This window comes from Rhea pennata, chromosome 6 (genome assembly GCF_028389875.1).
Source record: "Rhea pennata isolate bPtePen1 chromosome 6, bPtePen1.pri, whole genome shotgun sequence".
In the NCBI taxonomy this organism is placed as follows: domain Eukaryota; kingdom Metazoa; phylum Chordata; class Aves; order Rheiformes; family Rheidae; genus Rhea; species Rhea pennata.
In genome coordinates, this window is record NC_084668.1 from 35,205,424 (window position 1) to 35,215,742 (window position 10,319).

At 40.7% G+C, this 10,319-nt stretch overlaps 1 protein-coding gene across 1 annotated transcript in view; it reads left to right on the plus strand.

Annotated features, from left to right (window-relative positions):
• KLF7 (KLF transcription factor 7) overlaps positions 1–9,471 on the plus strand; it is a 95,982-nt gene extending 86,511 nt beyond the window's left edge. The window contains exon 6 of the transcript XR_009958783.1: positions 9,359–9,471. The gene's annotated coding sequence lies outside the window, so the exon portion shown is untranslated. The remainder of the gene's footprint in view (positions 1–9,358) is intronic.
• The last annotated feature ends 848 nt before the right edge of the window (positions 9,472–10,319 follow it).

Genomic DNA, 10,319 nt, shown 5'->3' on the forward strand with positions numbered 1-10,319 from the left:
CTTCCATAAGGACAGCACCTGTTTGACTTACAGTCCCTTGTTTCTGTTCCTAGGCCTCGTATGAGATCTCTTTTCCTGCGTGAAGGACATAGCTCTTAAGGCTGATGCTTGCTTTATGCCTAAGCCTTTATGCTGATGTTTTAAGCATATTCCTACAAAACAAAAAGTTGTTCAAGTGTGTTTCTAGAGAGTACAATGACTAATTCTGAGCTAGCATTTCCATAGGAAGCTTTACTAAAATAAGCAGCTGGTTAGGTTTGTCAAACATATCAAGGGATCAGTCGAGGAACTCTCAGAACAACTTTTGACTTAGCTCAGGTACATCCCCAAAAATGTACCCCAAAACATGTAGATGCAGTTCTTGCTCTCACTAACCAATCTGCAGATTCTTCTTCAATGTGCTAGGGCTTTCAGCATTTATATTAATTAACATGCTGTTTAAATTAAATGTTAATATTGTCTCATATTGTGGATGACTACCTATTATCAGCATCTGAGCTTTTTTTCTTATCATCCTCTTGTGGTTTGTTTCAGGCCTTTCCATATTACTAATGAAACTGTGTCAACTAGGTCTAATAATTTTAATAATTTTTACAGACAACAGTAATACAATCAAGCAGCAGAATTAGTGAAATGTAGCTTCCTCTGGAATTATGTCCCTGCCCACACACATTCTAAAACCCTCTTCCTAAATTTATGTTATTAATACGCCAACAAAACACCCTCAGTTACTTCTGCCCTCTTCTTACAGAGTTCCCCAGCCCCGTTTCAAAGACGATGTAATTCACGACCTCGTGGCACATCCCTTTCCCTCTTGAAGACAATAATGTGGGGCTTCTGCACTCTACACAGCCACTTTTTTTGCAAATTGTGTAGGAACTTCTTACTTCTGAGAACTCTTCCACAATTTCACCACAGGCAATTTGGCTGAAGCTGGCCAGTAGGTTTGAGAGTTATTAAGGAGAGGCTGAAAGACACTCTTAGTCCTTATTTCCATAGGAAAAGAGGATGAAAATACAACGTGGTTAGAGGCTAAATCTTTGCACCTATGGATCAGGATTTTTGGAGGTGCTTTTGCCCCCGCGCCTCGTGAGTCTCTTGAGGAATTAAGTGTATACACTCCAGCGTATAGTGCATTCCTCAAGCATTACATTGTACCATCATTCACAGAACACAATAGAAATGTTTTAGGATAAAAGTTTATTTATCAAGTTGCTTATGAAAGGCAAGGAACTACACTTAACCTTGAGAACAATTCCCTTCTTCTTTAAACTGCTTGGAAACTTGGGCACTGTCTGAGTCCTGCTTCCCCTCCCTCCCTGTTCCCTCTCATTGGCACATGTTGCCAGTGGTGCCTGCTGCCCAAGGAGTAGATGGCTTGGCTTCCTGTTGGGCTCTCAGCGTAGCTCTTCCAAGCAGCCAAGGACTGGTTGCTGAATGAAAAAAGTTTCTCTCAGGCATCTTTCAAGGGAATGGTCTCCACAGAATTCCCAACCCAAGTTGCTGTGAGAAACTGGATAAAAAGGTTCTAGAAATCAAGATCTGGTTTCAAGCATGTTACAATTCACAGGGTCAGATCCAGCATTGCTGAGGGCAAAAGAGGTTTTATTGTGGACTTCAGTGAGTGCAGGATTAAGCCCATTGCCACTTAGCTACCATGGTGACAGAAACCATTTGCTAACATGCTGGACTAATTTCAAGCTTAAATTTGGCCTGTACAGCAAGTTTAACATTGCCTTTTAAATACAGTCAACAGTCTTTTCTACTAAAAATACATTAAACAAAATATATATGTGTGTGTGTGCATATATATATATATATATGTGTGTGTGTGTATATATATATATATATATTTTACATCTTGGAGGTACATTGTGATTTTGCAAATTCTCTTCCTTTCCATGTCACTTTAAAAAATGACTCCTCAACAAAAAGAGGATGGTTTCCCTTTAAACAGCTTTTGTTTCCACTCTTGTGTTTGGAAAATGCTGCTATTTAGTGAAGAGCCCTCTGAGACACTCAGGCTTTCTGTGAGGTCGGAACTCCTCACTGGCTTGCTGCAGTCTATTCCTGGCACATCATCATATTAACGTTCCTGGTGGGATTCTCTAAAGTTTCTGTGTGTCTTGAAGCCGAGGAGGAAATGGAGTCAGTAATTTCATGCAGCACTAGAGCTCCATGTCAACATTTGTTTTCAGTCCTTTAAGACCTGCTGCAACTTACAGAGAATCCTAAGGTCTCTGTCAAAAAATGTGCCCTTTAAGCAGTGTGTATTTCACTAGAGTGCCTCTTAAAGATACTTGCAAGTACTTGTCATGTTTTTTCTCTGTAATAGCAAAGTGAGAAATCCACACTACATTGCTAAAAATACTATGTAAGAGAAATGTGATAGGCAAAAAATATTGATTAGCTCTAGAATGCTATATGTTTTTAAAGTAGACCTGTGACCTGTGCTTAAAAACACTTTCTATTCCTCTGAAGCCATTTTTTCATTGTAAGTTCTGTGGCTCAGCTTGTATGGTATAGTTTAGTGAGCAAGTCACTAGACTGAGACCCAGCAGGCCTGGGTCCACTCTTACGAGTAGAGACTGCTCTATACCTCATCTTGCTAGATGACCTCGTGCAAGTTGTTTGTCTTTCCCTTCACTTCCCATGTGTTTTGCTGACTAGTTTCTCTTGCTATTAAAAGTGAGACTTTCAATAGCCGTGCATTGACCTCACTAAAAGTAGCATCAGCTGAGGTACATAAAAGATGATACTTTTGCTGTTCAAGAACATTAAACTCTAGAAAAGATCTGCGGCAGATGTCATTGTATTTGATTGTACAGGTAGGTGAAATAAGCTCTGTCCCAGAAAGTTTACAGTCTAGGAAAGTGCCATTTTAGCCTATTTGGAAAGTAAAAGGCTTATTCTTTCAGCTGTCTGGCCACTTTTTCATCCACATAGTGCATCTGAGAGGACCTTCACCTGGCAGAGCATTGAAGAATAGCATAGCTGGAAGAGTGGGACTGACCAGCCTGCCTGATTTGGGTGTTCCTTAGCACGGAGTAGAGGCAGAGTGAGAGCAAGCTTTTTCTCAGCACTTACTTAAGCAGCAGAACTCAGCTGGAGTTTCTAGTTTTCCCTGGAAGACAAAGTGTTCAATCTGCTGCTGATATAAAGAAAGCATACAACAGATATGGCGTCAGGTTCCTGGTGACCTGAACAAAACCAAGCGTGTATTGCACACTCATGTTACAGCTGGAAAAATGCTTTAGGACCATCTTATTCATACAGTTTGAAGAAAGAGACAGCTTCTAGAATTTGCTCTCTTCTGATCCCTGGGGCATGAGGGGCCCAAGATAGATGATTAATGGATAATGCCAATGGCTGTTAAGCCGTTGTCTCTGGATCCTTGAAAAGCCATGGGATCCACAGAAGTAACTAAGAAAAGTAAGCCTATTGCTAAAGGCCTGTTTTTGCTAAACAAAAAAGTATAAATCTTGTGTGTGTATATACATACATACATACATACATATATATATATATACACACATATATATATGTATATGTATGTATGTATATACATACATATATATATAGTATGTATGTATATACATACATATATATATATGTATATGTATGTATGTATATACACACACTCATACATATGTATATGTGTGTGTACATATATATATATAGAGAGAGAGAGAGAGAGAGAAATGTATTTCCTGTACTACACAAAGTCATACAAATTGGATAAAAACTGAAGCTACAAGTACAACTCCAGTTTGAGGAGGGACACAGAAGAGGACAGCTTGAGACTTCAATGACTCAACTAGACAGTCACCCAGAATGTATCCCAGAGAGCAGTCATAGGAGATAGTCTTTCATTGGCCTTTTCTGTCACTTCTGACTTCTTTGATTCTGCATATTTCCATGTCCTTTAAATAGAACAGCATTCCTATCAATCTCTTGATCTGTTCTCCTGGCACACACAATGACAGTCCTCTGTGCAGGTGGAGCCAGGGGAATTTTTCTGCCATTTTTTTTTTTTCTTAAACATGTTCAAACTGTGTTTGGATTCACTGCTTTTCCACCCTCATCATTCTGCTATCTCTTCCCTTTTCTTTGCTGCTTGTATTTCATGGCTTTTCTCCCCCTTCTAAGATATATGCTTTGTTTTATAATGTTTCTCATGCACTAAAACAAGTGCTAAGTCAAGCAGTTACCAGAGCTGGAGGATCTAACCTTCCTCCAATCAGCACAGCCATCATGTAATAACCATCATGTTAACTTTAAGTATAGATTATTATTATTGAGCTTGTATTATCTTGGCTGTTTGCCCAGCATGTCCTTGATAACTCAGGGTCACAAAAATGAGTAATACTCTGTTCCTACTCAATAAGACACAGGATCAGCATGATTAAAATGGCCTTCGCATTCAAGAATCCTTTACATTTGGCACTCCAAATTAAATTAAAAAATGGTTTAGATTGCTTTCTATGAATAATTGCTATTAACCCTTATTCCCCTTCTTGCCCCTTCCCAAGACTATTATTGATTCCCAGTTGCTCAGATGCTAAGAATATTCTTGGGTAATGTTTTAGGAATTTAAGGCACTAACAAGAGTTTATGAAATTAATGGGATTCTGTAGGTAGCAAGCGAAAGACAATTGGATGGATGTCTCCATGCATGTCGTTGCTTGATACCTGCCTCTGAGATGGGAGCAATGCCAAGTAATGCATTTTGTCTGCTGCATTCCTGTGCAATCATTTCCCCCATAGAATTACATTCTTCTGGTGAGAGAGGGTTTGGTGCCTCTGAGAATGACCCTTTTATAATCATTCCTAGTGAACTAACACAGAATTGGCTTTCTTAGATTTCTGCCTCTAAGTAATGATCCCTTTAAGCCTGTTCAAAATCACACCCTAATTGGTTCAGGTCAATGTCACAGGTAATTGTTGAAGCAAACAACAGCAAATTTGGAGACAGTTCCAGTATCAACATGTGTTTGACCACAAGGGACACTGCTTATCCCAAGCAACGTCTATTTTTCAAGCAGAAGCTGAAGTATAAAACCCCTCAAAACCGATCAAAAAACCCTTTCTTTTGTTTCTCACTGAGATAGATGTGGAAAAACAATGCAAAGTGCAAACCTCTGCAGAAATAATGGCTGAAGTAAAAAGGCACAGTTTGGAGCAAAGCTATGTGGCCTTTCTCATAGATCCATGTGTCCCTGTTTTATGTTTGGGAGGTAGGAACACAGACATTAAATACAGAATTGCCTTTCTATGGGTTAGAGGATGGCATTGGATTGGGGGTTCCTATTACACTCAGCTGGGCCACTACTAACCTACCCTGGCACTAGTAGTAAAGCACCATAAAAGCCTGTACTGCTGTCTACTCTGGCAAATAGACATTTATACCTAATTATCACAAAATGTGCTGCCTACAGGTGCGTTCCTTGCTGCCTCGTTATGCTTGTGCTCAGTATCTCCCTCATTAGTTCTAGTCCTTCTTCTGGCCTTTGCCTCACTCACTAATCAGAGCTAAATAACATCCATTTTTAATCTTTTTTTTTCCCCTCAGCCCTCTCCCAGGTAAAGCTGTATGGATGTTTGAGAACAGGAGGAGCTTGAGTTTGTAAAACAACCTCTGTCTTTTTTAGACACTCATGTAGAAGACACTAAAAGTAGGAAGGTGACATTAGGAATCATCTGTGACGTACCTGTTTCCTCTTTCCCACTGGTAAAGCTGGCATTATTTACATCTTCCTCAGCCCAGTAATTTCCATCATCTTCCCAAATATTCTCCCTCATCTAGGGATTTTTCCATTATAGTCAGTATTACGCAACCCTCATAGCTCTCCCAAGATCACATTGCCTTCATTTGAGCTATTCCCCCACAGTAGAGGGCAGCTGTAATGGAACGTATCTTGTGGTCAATATACCGAAGAGAATTAAAACGTGTGAGCATGACACTGCATTTGCTCTTTCTGCTTGCCAGTGGCTGTCTCGTGAATAGCACAATCATGTTGTTTGCCAACTTTCAGAAGAGAAGCTGGTTTTATGGATGCCTACCATGCACATAAACACACACCGTGTGATTTGGCAGACCGAAGTGAGTGATGACAGGTTGTCATCAAATTGTGCCTTTATATTTTATACCAACAAGGATCATCCAAATTTGTTGGAAGGAGGATATAGAAAATATTAAATGCATCTTAGATAAAATTTTTATTAAAAGTGCCTAAATTTGATAATTCTAATGGACAATCACATTCTCTTTCTTTTGTCTTTATAATTGGCCCCTCTCAGTTTAATGGCAGTGCAAATACAGCAGCTTTGGCTCGCCATTTATGTAGAAGGAGATAATGAGCACAGCATGTCCTGTCAAAGCAATTGATTCTGTTGTGTTTTTTGTGTATGGTATAATTGGACACCTCAGCTAGTCAAGAAAACTCATCCGTGGATGAAGCAAAATGAAAATTCAGGGAATGCGGCAAAAGCTTTCTAAGACCATGAATACCTTCAGGATCTAAGCTGAGGGAACCCAAGGCTGGCTCAGGATCCTTTGGTTTTAATTCAGAGCATGGCATTTTTGTCTGAAGTAGATCCCAGGCTACTTTGGAAAAGGGGAGTTTTGTCTAGAGGATTTTGAGAGGCAAATGGCTTTGTCTTCTGCTGCCATAAATCAATATATTTCCATCTGTGATAATGTCTGGAACACACTGGACTGTCTTTCTGTGTAGGTTTGTACCAGCTGAGATTGGTTCCAGTTTTATACCCAGTCTAAGGTGTTCGAATTGGTGAGTTTCATTCGGATCCAGTCTCTGTTTTTCCCTTGCAGTAGTACCTGCACAAAGGAATAATGGCTGAGTGGCGTTTTGGAGCATATGTAATTTGTCAGGAAATAGCAACTTGCATCCCAAATGCTTTCCCAGAAAGGTCAACTGACAGAGATGTTTTCCACACTCCCCTCAAAACTGTAGTTTTTTGATCTTCTCTCATGTGATACTCCAAGAAATGAGGCTGCACATTGTATTATTCATTTACTATAGTTCCCTGGTGACATATTCATGTTCCTTAATGAGGGCAGTGTTGCTAACTTGTTAGAGCCTGAGGACTCTCTCAAATTAACATAGCATGGAGCAGAAATTAACAGAGAGAGGAGCTCCTTGCATAAAACGGAATGAGATCACTTGATGGGATCTGTATTAAAGGAGAAGTGTTATCAAGGATAATATAGCACACTGTTACTCAAAACCAGGATGCTGTTGTTTTTACGCAACCTGAATGACCAAAAGTAATTAATCATTTGCAATGCTAATTATGTAAGTTGAGCAAGCATGATTTGGGTGTTTAACTGTGAGGAAGAAAGGGCAGGGACGTGTGTCTCAGTAAAATTATTAGGGAGAAACATCAATGAATAAAAAAATCTTTTAGTGGGGTGTGTTTACCCATGAGTAAATCAAAAGTCACACTGTTGTTTGAGTAGGATAATGCTGCGCTTCTGTTAACACAAAAGAAGTCAGAATATGGCTTTTTCTGTACTACATCATAAAGCCAAACCTGGCAGGAGTCAAAGAGAAAGCAACAAAGGAATACAGGAGGGATAAAACCAGGCAGTGGAATCATAAAATAAGGAGAGTTTCAGGAGACGTTCATAGCATGCTTTTCTTTAAAAATTTCCTCTACAAAATGTGGCTGACAAAATAGACCCATTGTGCAGTCGTTTGTGGGACATACGTAACACTGTTCTATAAGCCCAGAAGAAGAGAAAGAGAAGTAAAAAAAAAAAAAAAAAAGGTGTGGCATGAACTGTAGACCTCTTGCAACATTCATGAAGACCAATTCCCTGCAGCTTTGGCTTTTTTGGGGGGTTGTGGCTTGCTCATGCAATAACAGTTCCTAAAATGGCTATAAGCAGTCATTGCAGGGAGTCTGTTCTGGGGAGTAAGGGATTGCTTCCACACAACCTTCATTTATGGCTTTACTATGCAAAGCAGGTAGTCATTGCTGACAGATACCAGGAGCTATAAACCCAAGGACGATCACTGTGCTGACAGCAGCAGACCTTCTCCTAAATAATGATTATTGCCAAATATTTCCTTTTTTTCTGGCAAAGTCTTCCTCTGCTGTTTTATAGTTCTTAAATGCTGAGGCAAAAACTCCCCTTGTCCCCTTGCGTAGGTGCCATGTGCATGGGCCTTATCCCCTGCCTGCTTGTGGTTATTAAAACAAATGGAGATAACGAGCAACTGAGCCAGTCCACAGAAACCTGCTAATTAAACTTGGGACACACCTGGCTGCATCTTGTAGCTGCAAACGATTTTATCAAAATATACCCCAGGTCAGCAAAACCAGACTCCCTTCCTCTTTCTAGCTGTAGATGTCCATCCAGCATGTAGATGTCTCTGAATCTGGTAAGAGGCCCTGCCCAGTAGAGTTTCTGTAGGCGTGCAGTCATGGGCAAGTTTTGGAAAGTGCTTGGGTGGCAGCCCCTGGGGTTGGCTTTGGCAAGGTGAGCATGTGGGCATCACACCTTAGCAGGCACTGCCATCTGCTGCTGGTGGACCCCCTGGCTGCACCGGGACCTTCACCGCCTCTCACCAGTAAAAAGCTATGACTTGCTCATGGTCAGACCCCGCTTGCTTAAAGCCAGATCACAACAATGGACCAGATGAGCCTCTCCTGTCTCTTACGCTTCCAAAGACACACCGTACAAATGAAATTTAAAGGCTTACAAGTCACATCCTGAACCAAACATAAGTTTGGGGAGTGATGCTCCTGTGGGGAGAAGTGCTAATTAGTGATGCCTTCTGCTACCGAGCCCAGCGACAGACGGGCTTACTGTAAATGAGTGGTTGGTCTGGAAGGACTATGCTCTGGGGAATCTGCAGGAGTTAGACAGATTTAGTTACGCCGATGGGTAATAATCTGTGGACAACAAACACAGAGCTAGGATTTGGCATTTGACAGTACAGACAAGATGACAGTAAGATGTTTTTTAGAAAAAATGGTTGCAAGTTTGTTTTGTTTTGTTTTAAACTGTGTCATGGTAAAATGATGTGCAGCCTTCTCTCAGCTGTACTGGAAGGGAATTAGAGGAACTTTTCCAGGTTCTACCACAAACTCTCTAAGATCTTAGTCTTGTCTGTGAGTCTCTCTCTACATCTTAACTTGAGATAATAATATTTTGGTCCTGTCTATGTCTTATCTTTGTATTTTCTGACAAAAGCTTTTGATATGTATTTTCCAAAGCTGGAAATAATTTATTGAAAATCTCCAGTCAGACCAATTTCAGTTTTCAAGTGGAAACTTGAAATTTGCTAAGGGTAAACAGTCAGTCTTTCTTTCTTTTTTTTTTCCCTAGAAACTTCATGTGGGATCCTGGGCAGATCGCTGCAGGCTGCAGACCCTCCCCAGTGATGGCGAGCTGCTGAACCAGGCCCAAGGCCTTCTGCAGATTTAGCCACAAGGCATTAAGGTGGAGACTCCACTATGTGGTTTGTATAAAAGACACTCCTCTGTAAATAGACTTTCTGTAATTGCAATCTTTAATGAAACTCTTTAGGAGTCGGACTTGAGAATGCAAAGAAATCACTCTCTGGTCTGCACTGTGAGATAGGAATAGCACTTCATCTGCATCTTGCTCTTCTCTTTCCCTCTTATATCTATGAAACATCCAGGCAGTTTCTATCTTCATTTGTTTGAGTGCATTTAAAAGGCAGGGCCACACCTCTTGTCTGTCCCCGCGTGTCCCCACCAGGTCAGCTCTTCAGCTTGTTTCTGGCCACTCTTGATGGTTACCTTCCACCAAGTATGAGACTTTGTATTTTCTGATAAATCCTTATGTCCTAGTTTTGGCCAGGAAGATGAATATCAAGGAAGCTGTCCAATTTTCTAAAGAGGAAATTGGGGACATTTAAGTTGAGTGCAAGCAAGACCAGTGTCAATGTGGTGAAGCAGTGGGGAGAATTGTGCTGGGTCAGGACTGCTGCTGGCAGAAGTATTGCATAGGCCCCTGGTGAGCACCTGAAAACTTGCTGAAGAACTAGGGAGTAATACTGCTTTCTCCACGTGCATATTCAAGCTGACTTCTTGCAGAGCCAGCAAGCAAAGCTTGGGAAACTGCTACAATGTTTCATCCTTTCCTAAAACACAGCTTTCAAAAATGCAAGTGAATGCCTTGTATTATCTGCGTTGTTTTTCAGTCTTTATTGAAATAATTCACATTTGATTCATTTGCTGGTGTAACTTTGTCTTTCCAAAGGGACCCACGTGTGGGAGTCTCCTGCTGGGTTCTGTAAGACATGTTTAAAAAAACAATGCAT